At 35.9% G+C, this 16,572-nt stretch overlaps 1 long non-coding RNA gene and 1 pseudogene across 1 annotated transcript; both read left to right on the top strand.

The window, feature by feature from the left end:
• The first annotated feature begins 1,399 nt into the window (after positions 1-1,399).
• LOC142627757 (uncharacterized) lies at positions 1,400-1,839 on the top strand. Its single transcript, XR_012842933.1, has 3 exons — positions 1,400-1,424; positions 1,535-1,622; positions 1,740-1,839. It is a non-coding gene; the product is annotated as an uncharacterized LOC142627757 (long non-coding RNA).
• A 1,456-nt stretch (positions 1,840-3,295) lies between these two features.
• LOC142626794 (cytochrome P450 71B37-like) lies at positions 3,296-11,904 on the top strand (annotated as a pseudogene).
• Positions 11,905-16,572: the final 4,668 nt, after the last annotated feature.

The following is a 16,572-nucleotide window of genomic DNA, read 5'->3' as shown; positions in this document are numbered from 1 at the left end:
TTATCCTAACTTTGGACCATAGTTTGGTAATGTAATTCTGCATAAGGGTCGAGAGCGGTTCCTACACCTATTGTTTATATTTTGCAATTAATCAAACAATTGGTATATTCATTGATATACAAATTCCAATACTAACTTTAAAATACAACTAAATATTAAATATAACTTAAAACTAAACAAAGGGATGAAGAAAGAGAACATGTATAAATAGGTACTGACTTTAGCAATTTGGTTCAATAAAATTACACTTGATACTCCTCAACAATAGCATTTCCCCTCTTAAAGGCCATCAAAAAATTATTGATATAAAAACAAATAAAAAAATTAGTGAGATGCTATCAATGAGATGCTATTATTTTGATTTAGCTTATGGGTATTTGATGAATATGCTAATGGGCCATTAATCACCTTTAATTTATGCCAGGTATGGACCCACATCGAGCAGGACCCTGCATGGGAATTTGTCTTGACGAGGCAACCTATGCATCGTTCAAGTTTGCTTTGGGATGCTTCTTTGGCAGGCGAGGTATGCACTTGTGTCCAAAATCGTAATCAATATATGTAGTAGAAAGATTTTGGGCATTATGTTTGAAGTGTAATTATTACGTGGTTAGTGAATGCTATTATTAATACTAAGCTGCTTTGTTTGCAGGAAGTGCCGAGTGTTCGACTTGTCGTCACTCGAGATAAAGGTCTGTTTGATGGTGGGTTAGATCCACGGATTGCCGCTTATATCACAGATGCGGGGTTAGATGGGCTACTTCGGGTCCCACATATGGACCTTGACCATGCACTGATCACGGCCTTAGTGGAGAGATGGCGGCTAGAGACGCACTCATTCCACTTGCCCCACGGTGAGATGACCATCACGCTACAAGACATAGAGGTCATCATGGGCGTACCTGTACATGGCTTGCCGGTGGTAGGATTTACCCATATGGACAACTGGCGTACTTTTGCATGGATTTGCTAGGTACCCCCCCCCCTCCACCGGACAGACCAGTTGGTACAAAAAAGAACACTGCATTGTTGGAAGGGCCGAGGATAAAAGCCAAATGGCTGGAGGAGCAGTTTCGCAACCCTCTTCCCGCTGACGCCACTGAGGTGTGTGTGCAACAGTATGCTCGGTATTACATACTCCAAATGTTGGGTAGTATACTGTTTATGGACAAGTCTGGCGAACGGCTCTCAATCATGTATCTACAATTTTTTAATCCAATCAGCAATGGAAAGAATTATAGTTGGGGTAGTGCAACACTAAGTTGGCTATATAGACACCTCTGTAAGGCATCAGAGAAGACAGCCAAGCAAATTGGTGGTGCACTGCTATTAGTGCAGTTGTGGGCGTGGGCGAGGTTTCCACAAATATGTCCTGTGATAAGGCATCCACACCGAGCCTTGCTCCGGAGTCCACTTGCTGTCAGGTATGTAGGATCTTCAACTTAGTTATCGTTTTACATTTCCGCATTAATTTGTTTCGCATGGGAATTATGTAAGTAACTAATATGAAGGTTATGTCTGTGTTGTTTGGTAGATGGAAAGGGGCTAAGATAACAACTGACCATCCAATGCATGTCCTACGCGCCTATCGTGTGTCGCTTGCTTCGCTCCGGCCAAATCAGGTATCGTGCCTTACAAGTGGGAACCAACCACTTTATGGTTGTTTGTATGGTTGTTTGTAAGATATCGTTACACATATATTGTTAATATGGTTGTTTGCATTTGTTGGATCATTGTAGATTGTCTGGGAGCCATATAGAGATTATTTGGGTTCCCTGCCCGCATATTGTACGGCAGGCCAACACATATGGAGGTCCATCGTGCCGCTCATACATTTTTGGGTAGTTGAAGGCCATCACCCTGAACGTGTTCTTCGACAGTTTGGGATGAAGCAAGACGTACCGGACAATGTCGATACTTCAATTGAACTTCACAAGATAACATTCCAAGGCAAGCACAAAAAAAATTGGGTTCAAGAACATGCCACTCATATTGCTAGATGGGCTGCGCATGCCACCATTGCTGAAGCACCGCCCTTTCATGGGGTAATGAGCTACAATGACGAGTATATGGTGTGGTATCGTCCCATCACTGTTCGGCATATTACAAAAGAGACCTCATACTGGGACACTTTGGTAAGTTTACAAAGATTGTTCTATTATAAATGTACCTCGCTTCGCATACTTTAGTTCCAAATCCTAACACTACTCTTGTATACTTGTGACAGGTTGAATCACAGTTGAGGATTATGGCAAAGTTCGAACCAGGGTCTGAGGTCTACACCGACTGTATGAATGCCTTACAATCTATTGAAGAGATCAGTCGATTGACCTTGGACGGTGCACGCACTGTGGGCAACGCAAGTGAACCGACTGTAGGGCGTGGTCGGCAAGCAAGTGGATGGAAGGCTAATTAGACTGGCCTAAAGAAACTGCCAAGTTGCCAACTAGCAGTAAAAACTAAAAAGAAAGCCATTCTATAGATACAACTTTGGATATCTTCCTTGGAAATATCAGGATCATTCTTTTGTTCACTGGATGCTTTTCTATTGTACCTCTAGTGATGATATAAAAAAAACCTTTGGTTGTAGTGGTAGATGTTTTGAGCTTAGTAAACGTTTGGTTGTCCTTTTTTTTTTCCATCATTGTCATGGAGACTTATGGTTTGGCTCCTCATTTTTTTAATAGATTTGTTTTTATCCGGTTAAAAAAAGGTGCATGACCCAAGAAATTCGGGCCAATCCAGATTAGTACTCGAGCTTCAAAAACTCGGGTACTGTTCACAGTACTCGAGCACATGAAGCTCGAGTCTTACTCGGGCATAACCCACAGCAGTTCCAGTGTCAATCCAGATTGGTAACCGAGTTTCCTAAACTCGGGTACCAGATCGTACAGTACTCGAGTCTCTTGAACTCGAGTACTAGGTGACATTTTTTAAAATCCAAAATGCCACGTTGGCATGCCACACTGGCATGCCACACTGGCATGCCACGGTGGAAGTGTAAAATCTTGTACTCGAGTTTGGTGAACTTGAGTACCGGAAAAAGTGGTATATCCCGAATTAGTTCCGAAACAGTGTTTTCAGCCTAAATTTTTTTAGAAATGATGGTATTGGGCCGATTTGGCCTACAAAATAGGCTAAACTTATTAAGTATATCATACAGCCTAGTGAGGACAAAATACTTAAATACAGACTTTTTTTTTTTTTTTTTTGGTGCTCGTTATGGTGTCCCCGGTTATTTATAGATGATGAACAATTTTAGAGGATGCTCACTAGACATAAAGATAAACCTTCAATGGCTCTTGATACCTTACCCATGTGGCTTCCTCTTCTCTTTGTTCTCCCTCTTCTGTTGCTCATGAAAAAAAAGATGGAAAAGCGGAGTTCAAAGAAGTTCCTTCCACCAAGCCCTCCTAAGCTTCCTATTATAGGAAACTTGCGCCAACTTGGTGATTTACCTCACCAATCTCTGTGGCAACTCTCCAAAAAATATGGCCCCGTGATGCTTCTTCAACTTGGTGGCATAACCAGTGTTGTAATATCTTCTGCTGAGGCTGCAAGAGAAGCCTTAAAAGTTCATGATGTTGCCTGTTGGAGTAGGCCTCCCTTAGCTAGCTCTAGAAGACTTTTGTACGATTATCGAGACATGAGTTTTTCACCTTATGGCGATTATTGGAGAGAGATAAGGAAAATAAGTGTTCTCGAGCTTTTTAGCGTGAAGAGAGTGCAGTCCTATCAGTTCATTAGGGAAGAAGAAGTTGCTTTTCTTGTCGATTCCATAGCTCACTCTTCATCTTCTTCAACCCCTGTTGATCTTTCTGAGAAGCTGTTTAGCCTCACTGCAAGTGTAACTTTAAGGATTGGTTTTGGTTGGAGTTTCCGCGGAAGTGATTTAGACAATGCAAGGTTTCAAGAACTAATCCATGAGGTTGAGGCCATGTTGGGAAGCTTCAATGCATCTGAATACTTTCCCTTCCTGGGATGGATTGTAGACAGGTTCTCTGGTAGATTTCAAAGGCTTGAAAGGATTTTCCATCAGTTGGATAATTTTTTCCAACATGTCATTGATCTTCATCTTAATCCTGAGAGAACAAAACAAAAGCGTGAAGGCATTATCGTTGTGCTGCCGAGAGTAGAAAGGGAGCAAAGTGAGTCTAGGGCTGCTCGGTTCATAAAAGATGACATCAAGGCAGTCCTCATGGTAAGCTGCCAATCTTTTGCCCCCATAGTTATTGATTCCATTATTTTCTATTTATTGGAGAGGAGAAAAAAATGAAAGAAATTATTTTACAATATTTTTACAAATTGTTGATGTAGTAAATTCTTATTGGTTGTCATTTGAGTCCACTAACGTTATCTTTTTATTTATCAATAATTGCCTACTACATCAATAGTTTATAAAAAAATTTGTGGCTTTAGCATTTTTCACATAATATATATGGTTTCTAAATTCTAACCGCCTTTTTCCTCTCCCCTCTCTCTCTCTCTCCATCTCTGGTTATTATTGTGTATACCTGGAGTACTCTATCCCTCTCACAAAGTGATGGGTCCCACTCACTATAAGGTCTACCCCTATATAAGAGGGAAAAAGTATACTTCCAAAGTACACAATAATTTTTCCTATCTCACTTAGTAGTAGACATAAGTTTCGCTTCTAGTTTTAAGTCTCTTCTACTTACTTGTTATCACTACAACAAAATGTATTTTCAGTGACCAAAAAATTCGTCACTAAAAGTTTAGTTTTTCGTTGCTAAGGACCTTTAGCGACAAAACTTATTTCATCCTTAAAACCTCGTCGCTAAAAGTCCTGGCGACAAAAAATTTTGTCACTTAAAGTCTGACTTGTTTAAAAAAAAAAAAAAAAAACTTTTAGTGGCAAAAATATTTTCTCACTAAAAATCTCGTCGCTAAATGTTTTCCTTACTAAAAAGACTATTTAGTAACAAAAATATTTCGTCATTAAAAATACTTTAGTTTATTAAATCATATTTAGTGATGAACAATTTCGTCACTAAAACTATTTCCGAATACATATAGTGACGAAAAAGTTCATTACTAAAATTATTTTCAAGAAAATCCAGGTACATATAGCGACGAAAATTTTCGTCACTAAAACCATTTCTTACAAAATTCGGCTACATTTAACGACGAAATATTTCGTCACTAAAACAATTTTTTATTGCTATATTTGTGACGGAAAAATTCGTCATTAAAACTTATTTTCTGTTTTTTTTTTTTTCATGGCTTTGATATTAACATGTAACCTGTCATTACATTATTAAAACCTCACATTTGAATAACACATTTATTTCAACAACACATTTATAAACAAAGATCCATACATTCACAAGTATCTAATTGAAACTCCTTCCATACAATAATTGTTTGCAACACATACAATAACTTAAGATGTTTTATAACAATACAAAAATTGTAGCATAATATAATCAGAACTCATGGAAGATGTCCTCATATATCTTCAAGTAATACCAAAAGTAAATCCCGTAAAAGCCACCAATAAAAAATCTGCACAAATATAAAACTAATACTACATTAAAATCGTAAAGTAAAAACATTAACTATGTTATAAGAAACATTTCTAACAATGCATTAAGAGTAGTCACACCAATGAATTAAAATCACAACTCCTAATGTATAAGTTGTAGAAAGCAAATATAAATTTTCAAGTGTAATATAATACAATTAGTTTCAAATAATGCATCAAAAAAAGTAGTCACACCATGTAGTGCAGGTCAATTGATAAAATAAAGTATTAACCAATAAGTGTTTTAACTTGAAGATAAACCACCCCCATAGGTAAGAGCGTCATCATAACCCTTACTCCTTAAAAAGTTAAGAATAGTCTTTTAGACATCTTCTTGCTTAGCTCGCGCCCCTTAGTCTCTTGCTCTTGCTTCTTTGAGCTCAATTATCTCATTTTCTAGCTGTTGGATATACTCCTACGAGGAACTAGATGAGGTGGTGGTTACTAGAGAAGAGGAATGTGTCATGCCAAGTCCTTTTACAATACCAAACTTCTTTTTAAAACGAAGTTTGAGATCTCCTCTTGTGTAAAGGGAATTGCATTAGGATCTTGACAATGATCCTCTTGCACTTTGAGAATAGTTTCCTATCATTTGAAAGAGAGAAAGAAACAAACAATCACAACATTAATACTAAATATGCTATAGCTTTACAAACATGATAGGGATGGAATGATACACACACACACACACACACACACACACACACACACACACACACACACACACACACACATATATATATATATGTTGCTTTATTCTCTTGGTGTCTCCACACATTTGTATTAGGATTGAAATGAACATATTTGAAGATTTTTGCCAATTCAGGAACTTGACCGCCATTATTATTTGTCTAATTAATTAACATTCAAGTGGTAGATAGATATAGTTAATTAATCATAGCATATAATATACTAAGGTTTAATAAAATGAAAAAACACGCACCTCCTCATCAACCCTAATAGCAAGTGCCTTTGTCAGACATCTATGTTTGCCTGAAATTTTCTTCCTATTTTTAGAGTTCTTTCTTGATTTTTTCTAAAAGAACATTCAAGATACTTATTAGATCATGAATAAAACAGTATACATTTACTTCATCCAAGTGTAACAAGAATGATAACCTTTTGTCCTCCACCCAAACACGTTACCAAATCCAGGATAGTCATGTATTGTCCACAACAAAGTTGCACGCATCTAAAAATGCTCTATACTATAAACATCTTAAGTTTCTACTCCTTCCCATAACTCCTTCAACTCATCAACCAATGATTTCAAGTAAATATCAATCTCATTTCTTGGTTGATGGGGACCAGAAATAAGCAAGAACAACATAAAATATGGCTCCTTTATGACCAACCAAGGTGGTAGGTTATATGGGATAAGTATGATAGGTCACATACTATAGTTGTTGTTCATATTCCCAAAAGGGTTAAATCCATCTGTAGCCAAGCCTAGCCTTACATTGCGAGGTTCGACGACAAAATCAAGATATTGCAAATCAAACTCCTTCCACTCCTCACTATCAGCTAGATGCCTCATTATCCCATCGTCCATATGTTTATCTATATACCATCTCATGTCCTTAGCTCTTTGGCCTGACATGTACAATTTCCTTAGTCTCGGTGTCAACGGGAAGCAACGCAATACCTTATGAGGAATATTCTTACCTTGGGCACGTGTATCCTTATACCTAGGCGCCTCACACACCGAACATTTATCAAGGTTTTCATTTTCCTTCCAAAATAGTGCACAATCACTTTTGCATGCATCTATATGCTCGCATAATATGCCTAAGTCACGTAATATCTTCTTTGCTTCATAAGTAACCAAGTAACCTTTTGGTAAAACCTTTCTCAGCAATTCTAGCATCATATCAAGTCCCTTATTACTCAAGTTGGTCATTACCTTTACATTAGACATCTCAATAACAAATTTCAAGATATTATAATCAATGCAACCCAGATACAACTCACGCTTTGCATCTTCCTCAAGTTTGTCAAAATTACGCACTTCCTCATTTTTGGTTGCATTTCTTGGTTCCCCTCTAATTCGGTCACCTACCAAGGCATCAATACTATCCATATGATCACCATCTGACATTTCATTATCATAAATGTTCTTGTTCAATACACGAGATTCTCTATGATTATACCAATTAATGTAAGATTGCATAATCCTACGATGAAGCAAATGGATATGCACAGTATGAGGAGATTGTCGATAGCAATTCACACAGTGAATACACAAGCACAAAATATTACCACTCAAGTCCACAACCGCTCTTGCAAAATTAATAAATGCATTGACCCCTTCAATATATGGATGACTTAATCTGCCATCAGGTGTCTTATCCATTGTCATCCAACTATTATCCATGTTTGACTACAATTGATAGGTGAATGTTGTTTTAGTAAAATAAGGACAACTCATGCATAATGTATTCTAACATCTAAGTCTATAACCTACTTAGATAAAGTTTAATCTCATTCATGAATGTACAAGTCTATATTAATACCTAAACAAATATACATTGCACACTCAAACACTCCCAATATGAATTTAAACTACCTTATAACACCATGCAAGCCATCCGCTTGCTCCAATACAACAACCCACCACAAAACCAATCACAAACATCACAACTATAATACTTACAAGTATTGAAATCAAATAAAATACTATTCATCACATCTAATCAACAATACTCATTCACATTTGCAAGAAATGAAAAACACTTCTAATATGTATTTAAACCACTTTATAACACCATGCAAGCCACCCACTTGTTCCAACACAACAACCCACCACAAAACCAATTTCCAACATTACAAGTATATAGTTTTACAAGTTTTTAAATCAAATAAAATATTATTCATCACATCTAATCAACAATACTCATTCACATTTGCATGAATTGAAAAACACACCTAATATGTATTTAAACCACCTTATAACACCATGCAAACCGCCCACTTGCTCCAACACAACATACCACCATAAATCCAATTTCCAACATCACAAGTATAGAACTTTATAAGGTTTTTAGCTAAAATTTACTTACTTTCCTCAGGCTAAACTTACAACTTTCAGAAAAAATTCTAATGTTATTGCAAACGATGTGTATTTAGCCTGCAAAAGAAAAGTTAAATTTATAAGTACTTCACTCTTGAAAATGATCCTCTCATAAATTACTACACAAACTCATAGCTTACACATGTAATACAGGTGGTGCTTACACCAATCGAAAAAGTGATGAGGGGAAAGTTATCTTTAACATCCCCTACAGATACAAAGAGATTACCATTGGCACTATAACGAATAACTCTTATGGAATCCTTATGAAAGGGCCCGCTGGTATCATCCACCAAAGAAATTGCACTAACCCCTCTGTAAATGAAGGAACTAAAGAGAGAAAAAAAAAATTGTTCCTCAATTACATTCTACACTATCATTGAAAGCCAATGATAGTTCAGAGAGTCAAACACTCATCAAATTTGCACCTTTTTTCTCCCAAAAATTCTGATAAGTTGGGAACTTCATTTCAATTGACAAAAGCCAAAAGGTAAGAACTTTCATCAAAATCAATCTTTAAATGCTCACTTAGTAGCTGAGAAATCGTAAAAAACTGAATTTTAATAAAATTACCAAACTATGCTGATGCAAGTATTGAACTACCTAAAACATTATAACAAAAACTGGGTTTTTATTAACTTTCTCTCACATTTCTCAGAAACCAAATAAGGCATAAACTTCATGCTTGAGCAAACACCAACATATTATTAACCTCCAATCCGAAATTAAACAATAAAACACAAATGAGGGCCATGACAATGAGCCACACCACAACAAAACAAACATGAGAGTATTTGAGTCATGCCTTTTCGTTTGATTTATACCATTCTCAACAAAAATAAAAATACCCATTCTCAACAAACATGAGCCAAAGGGCCCCAAAACCTAAAACGAAAAAAACAAAAACAGAGAGAAAGGAAGGCGAAAAGGGAATGAAAAAAAATTAAATAAAAAAAACCTTACCGATTTCGAACTAAGGCGAAGGCGAAGGGAGGTGAATCGGCGAGCTGTGGAAGGCAAAGGTCGTTGGACGGCGGAGACGACTTCGGGATTGTCGCGAATGGTCCGAATCGGCGGTGACGACTTCAAGATTGTCACGAATGGTCCAAATTGCCAAGAAACGTTCGGCTCTTATCGATGACGGTTGGCTCTCATTGGCGATGGTTGGCTCTTATCGTCGACGGTTGTCTCTTATCGGCATCGGTTAGGATCTTTTGGGAGCAGTGTCGGTTGGGTTATTTGGGAGTTGTGTTATTTAGGAGCTGAAGATTGAAATAAAACAAGGGAAGGGGTATTTACAGTGAAGTCTTTAGCAACAAATTGTTCCGTCGCTTTGCTTCCTCTTCGTCGTGAAAGGTATTAGGCTTTTAAGTTTTTAGCAACGAAGATCAATTTCGTCACTAAAGAACCTAGTTTGTAAAGATTTATAGAGACGAAATTCATATTTCATCCCTATAGCATACTTTTGTGATGAAGTGTGATTTCGTCGCTAAAACAATGAAGTGCAAAACTATTATTATTTTTATTGACGACTATTTTCCGTCGCTAATTCTTCCTTATAGCGACGAAAGGATTTTCGTCACTAATACTATCCACAGCAATACCTACAGTGACGAAATATTTCGTCGCTATAGATTAATTAAGCTCACGCCAAAGTTTCCCTCCACTGGCACCCATTTTTCAAATAACAATAGCGATGAAACTTATTTTTCGTCGCTAAATGTTATAATTTTTTTCATTATTAGTGACGAAATTCATATTTTGTCGCTAAAGCTGTATTTTTAGCGGCGAAAAATATTTCCTCACTTTCAGTGTATATTTACTTTTCAGAATATATTTTTAGGTGGAGTCAACACTGGAGCAATTACAATGATATGGGCAATGGCAGAGCTTGCAAAGAACCCAAGATTGATGAAGAAAGCAAAAGATGAAATTAGAAATTTCGTTGGAAACAAAGGGAAAGTCACTGAAAGTGACACTGACCACCTTCTTTACCTCAAGATGGTCATCAAAGAAACTATTAGATTGCACCCTCCAGTTCCATTGCTTATTCCAAGAGAAACCATGTCACACTTTAAGATCAATGGTTGTGACATTTACCCGAAAATGCTACTCCAAGTTGATGCTTGGAGAATAGGATGAGACCCTAAATACTAGAACAACCCAGAAGAATTTATCCCAGAAAGGTTCATCAAGAGCTCCATTGATTATAAAGGACAGCATTTTGAGTTATTGCTGTTAGGTTTTAAGGATTTAGGATTTAAATGTATTAGAACTTCAATGTGTAATGTTGGCAAATCATGATCAAAACTTATAGTCTAGATTTAAGCTGCTCAAAGTATGTTTAATATAAAGTTGGAATCGAGTAATTGCAGAAAATTACTATTCACTTTCTGCAAGGCTCGATTGATTGAAAATTAGACTCGATCAATCGAAGCTCGTAATGATTGTTTTTCTGCAAAATTTTCCAACTCAGCCCAAGCTCATATGACATGTAGGGTTTTATGTTTTGCCTTAAGTATAAAAGAAAAAACCCTAGCCACGTTTTTAGGTTGTTGTTATTTATGTTGTGTGTGTGAATCTCTTGTGAGATCTAGAGGTGTTTGCCTTCATACACACTTAGGGTTATCAAGATCAAGATTGATGTCGAGAGCTTGGTGATCATTTCAGTTGCTGCATAAAGAGCTTAAAGAAAAACAAGTGGTATACTTGTGGATGTTGTGGATCTGCGAAAGAAGTAGTCTATGGACTCGGAGCTGTCACGTGGCCGTGGTAGTAAGTTTTCTACTCGAGGTAGCAATAAGATGTTAGTGGTCTAAGTTGCTATTATAAAACTTCAATTATTTCATAGTGGATCTATTTTACCTTGAGGATAGCTAAGTTAAATCCTCCCCAAGTTTTTTACCAGTTTGATTTTCCTAGGTTATCGTATCGTGTGTTATTTACTTTTCCACACTACTTTGCATGATATGATTTACTTGTGTTAACCTAGATTTGAATAATTTATCTAAGTTAATCACTTGGCTAAATAACTAGGTTAAACAACTTGTGTTTTAAGGGGTCTAAAAATGTACAATTGCCATTTGGAGTTGGTCGAAGAGGTTGTCCTGGAATGTATATGGCAACAACAACAATTGAGCTTGCACTCGCAAATATTTTATACTTCTTCGATTGGAAATTGCATGATGGGATGAAAGAGGAAGATATCAACATGGAAGAGTTAGTTGGTCTTTGCCTCACTACCAATAAAAAAACATCAATTAATCTTGTGCCAATCAAAGTGTTTTAAACAGTGCCCCCAAAGTGTTTTAACTTTTATGGTATGTTTGGAATATTAGAATAGATACTCTCCTTTTATATCTCTATCTCCTTCCATGTAATATGTATGCTGCAAAACATGTATATTGAAATAAATGGTGTGTGGCCAGTTAATATATAGCATCCGTGTCTTCTTTTGGGGATCATTGATTATTTATTTTATTTATTTTTTTCTTCACATTTATCCTTCCAATAAGTGGCTGAAATTGAACCCAAGTAGACTTATATTACCATCTTACTATAGAAAGGCTTGGCATATACTTATTTCATTCAATAGATTGCTTAGTATAATTAAACGGGGCTAATAAAAAATCAACTTCTCATCTATGAACTTCCCGTATAGGACTTAAGTATTTAGTTTACATATCTTACTTTATCTCTGGTACTTAATTATCAAGCATCTTCATACATAAATAAATAAAGGTGCGATAGTTACTTATTGTATGTACAAGACACATAATATCATATCAACAAAAATCGTAATTTCAAACATGATTTCATTCATGTTGTGCGGTATAAAAAAATGTTTATAGAGGCAACTTATCTATTTTAACGTCGTAAAAACCCTACTGTGGTTTAGTCCACTTTGGTAAATAACTCTGACGAGTTTCTTAAATTTACTCTCCACCTTTGCTGTCCATTGGTTTGGAGCATTTTTTATATAATTATTATTACATACAATATTTTGAGGTATACCCAATAAAATATATAAATAGATCAGGTGTAACTTCATACTAACATTATATTGAAAAGGTAAAAATATATCTTATCCATAAGAATTTGAATAAGGTTTTTATTTCAGTTCATAAAATTTGGGTTAGGTTCTATTATAACCTTTAAAAAATTATAAATATACCAAGTGAGTCCTTATGTAATCTTATTATTATATTCTTGCTTACATTGTTAAATTTTACAAAATCACATGGTGTTCTATCATAACGACAAGATTACGAAAATGACTACTTAATATGTTTATATTTTTTTTTTAAATCAAATTAAATTGATTAAAATAGAACCTGACAAAAATATTGGGAACTAATTGTATATTTTTGCCTAGGGATTTGAACGAATTGGGTTATTATGTTTGGTTTGTGGTTTTTAACTGAGCGGTGGAAATTGTGACTTCAAATCAGGATTTTTGAATTAAATTAGTTGTGATTAAGGCTTCTTGTAATTATTTATAAACATTTAATCAATTTAGTATATATATGTTTAATATGGGACTCAATACATGTCCACACAACATATGCTCAAATAAACCAATACAATCAAATTTGCACCATTTTGGGTATCAAAATATGTACAGATTTGATTAAATTGGATTATTTGAGTGGGGTTAGGTAGGCATATTTAGAGTCTTATAATTAAATTGTGGGTTTGAACACATTGCCCTCAATGATGACCCTAACAAATGGAATTGAGGATTTAAGTGGGGAAATTGTGATACCCCAAGTGGTATAGAATTAGTTGAATGTGGGTTATCTGATTGTACTGAGTCCCACAATTAGTATACACTAGATTGATCTAGGCTTATAAACAATTACAAAGATTCTCGGTCAGAGTATTCACATCAAAGCTCTTAAAAGAGCTAAATTGTTATTTTAACATAAAAAACACTCAAAAACTCACTACATCAAAGTTGCTAAATCTAAAAATTGTTAGCATCTAGCTACAATAAACTGCCATCTATGGCAGCTTACTATAGCAAAAAAGTTATAAATAAAATATTTTTTTATTTGGTTCTCTCTTCTTCTTCTATTATTTTATATTTTATCTATCTCTCTTTTCTCTTTCTTCAAACATCTCTCTCTCTCTCTCTCTCTCTCTCTCTCTCTGCTTTGGCCAAACCACCCTACTCCTCCCTTCTCTTCAATCTTTTTTTTTTCTTTTGGCAATGCTGTTCAAGCTTCAATTGCAACTGAAGAAATTGGCAGATTTGACCGCACTGTTCAAGCTTCCTCATTTTTGTCTTCCTTTGATTTTCTCTCTTTGAGATTAAACTTTGGTGATGGTTGATTTTGAGTGTGGGTCTTGTGGATTGGTAGTTCTAGGGGTGGTGGTGATTGATTTTGGAAATGGGTCTTGTGGACTGGCGGCTGTAGTGGTGGTGGGGGTTGATTTTGGGTGTGGGTTTGTGGATTTGATGGCTGTGGTTGTGTTGGTGGTAGTTGTTATTGTGGCTGATGGGTGTAGTTTGCTGGTTGTGACTGTTAGCTGTGACTGTTGTTTATTGCGGTGATATGTTATTTTATTATGTTATTTATATTATTTTAATGTGTTGTATGTTAAAATATAATTTTTTATGTTGGGTGTATTTAAAAGTGAGTTGTTAAAATAGATAAAGTGGCTTTTTGAGTTGCTAAAAGCTATATTTTTTATATCTTTGCTGTAAATGCTCTTATGACTAGAATAATCATTTTAAAATATAATGCAAATATGGCTTGCTCTATTTTAGAGAGAGTAGACATTGAATTTTGGAAATAACATTTACATAATTAGGATTTGTAGGGTGATTAACAGCCCTCACGTCGCTAGCTTTTGTATCAAACCACATCTACCAATTACGTTTTCAAGTAAAAAGAATATGTTCCATACATTGAACTGTATTTATGCTTGCAATCTCATTTAGATTTGGTCAGCCAGTTAGATTCCAAAATATATGCATGATTCTTTTTTCAAGATCTTACGAGCAATTATAAAGTTATTATGTTTCAAATAATAGGATTTAAACTCCCATTATGTCTAGAAATTACCATCAGGTTAAGAAATTGTAACGCTGATGACACTAATACCATCAGTTATATATATATACACACATAGAGAGAGGTACTATAATCACAACATTTTCGCAACAAATCACAGGTAGTTAGTTGTTATTGGTTCAAATTTAAACTTAATACTAACATAACTTTTTTGCCTCAACAATAACAATATGCCACTTAAGATTTATTGTAAAAAAGTTGTGGACATATCATTTCTCATATATATTGATAAGGGTATTTTTAGACCTACAAAGCTGACGACATGACAAGAATGACAAACACATTTCCGTGGGTAGACAGATCTAGAGGAAGCAAACCTTAGTTAGGCGAACCTCAATATCGACGGACCCAACAAAGAGGACAGACCTCAGGCGAACGAACCCAATAAAGCGGGACGCACGGTACTCACATGGCTCCCACGTGGCTGGAAGTGCTTATCAAGAATCCTGATATGAAAAGCCTTACACCCTATGCCTAACCATAATTGAGGGTCATCTACAAGGAAGACCATCCTGAAAAATCCAAAAATTTGATAGAGAGTTCTCCCCATAAAGAAAGGCTTTCCTCCTCAAGAAATTAAGGTCAAATCTACACCACTATATAACCCCCAAAACCCTTTTCTCACAAAGGTATGCATAATTTACCCTAGCTCTGGTATTTTAGAGTTTTAAAGAGTTCTCTAACTTAACCTTCGGAGGGTATTTGGCCGGTACCACACCGGTACTCTCTATAAGGTCTGCTTCTTTTTCTGTGTTGTGTAGGTCTGCTATCGAGTACATGAGGACTGTGTGACTTACTGGCGATTTTTTGGCATCATATATATATATATATATATAAAATAAATGAAATACTTTCGAAAGAAATTATTTTTCTTTTGGCAAAATAATTGAACCTTAACCACCCCATAAATCTACATTCATGATGAATCGAAATCCACACCCTTCTACAGAATGGGGTCTCGGTTTTGGCTGATTTTATTCACCTAATAGAATATTTGCTAGATCAAGTTGAGTTATACGATATGGAGGAAGTCTTGGTTCAAGCTTGGCTGATTTAGAATCAAAGAAACCGAGTTGTACACGGAGGGAAGTTCCATGATCCGGGATGTTGACCAATCAAGCTAGAGAGCTGTTAGAGGAGTTTCGGACTACCCAAGAACAGATGAGAATCGAACCAGTGATGCAGCAAGCTCGGGATACCTAGCAGCCTCCTCCACACTCGATAGTCAAGCTTAATTTTGATGTAGCGGTGTTTTTAGGCCTCAACAGATCTGGGTATGGGTGTAATTATACGCAATGAGAAAGGTGAGGTTATGGCAGCCATGGCAGCTAAGGGTCCGAAAGTGTTTTGCAGTGAGGAAGCTAAACTACTTGCATGTAGAAAGGCGATTGAGTTTGCAGTGGATGCAGGTTTCTTTGAATTAGTTATTGTAGGAGATAACAATTCGGCTATGACAGCTATTTCAACGCTGAAAATTGATCAATCAATGCTTGGGAATGTAGTTGGGGATATTCAACACTTGATTAGAAATTTGCATTAAGGATTGATTGTATTAGGAGAAGGGGGAATCAGGGGAATCGGGTTGCTCATGTGTTAGCTCAATTTGCTAGAAATATTATTGAGGACATGTATTGGATGGAAGATGTTCCTCCAATAGCTAGAGAAGCTTTGTACCAAGATGCTAATTTTTCTATTTAATCGAATGATATGCTTCTGTTTCAAAAAAAAAAAATCCACACCCTTCTACTAGAAAATTAGGTAAAAAATTGCTAGAAAACGTTGCAATTAGCATTTTTACATACATACCATGATATAATTAGTTCGATTATTTCTGCCCAAAGATTCATCAACCATAGTGGGAGCATCTTAATGTTGAG

This window comes from Castanea sativa, chromosome 3 (assembly GCF_040712315.1).
Source record: "Castanea sativa cultivar Marrone di Chiusa Pesio chromosome 3, ASM4071231v1".
NCBI classification, from domain to species: Eukaryota; Viridiplantae; Streptophyta; class Magnoliopsida; order Fagales; family Fagaceae; genus Castanea; species Castanea sativa.
This window is presented reverse-complemented; position numbering and strand designations above follow the sequence as displayed.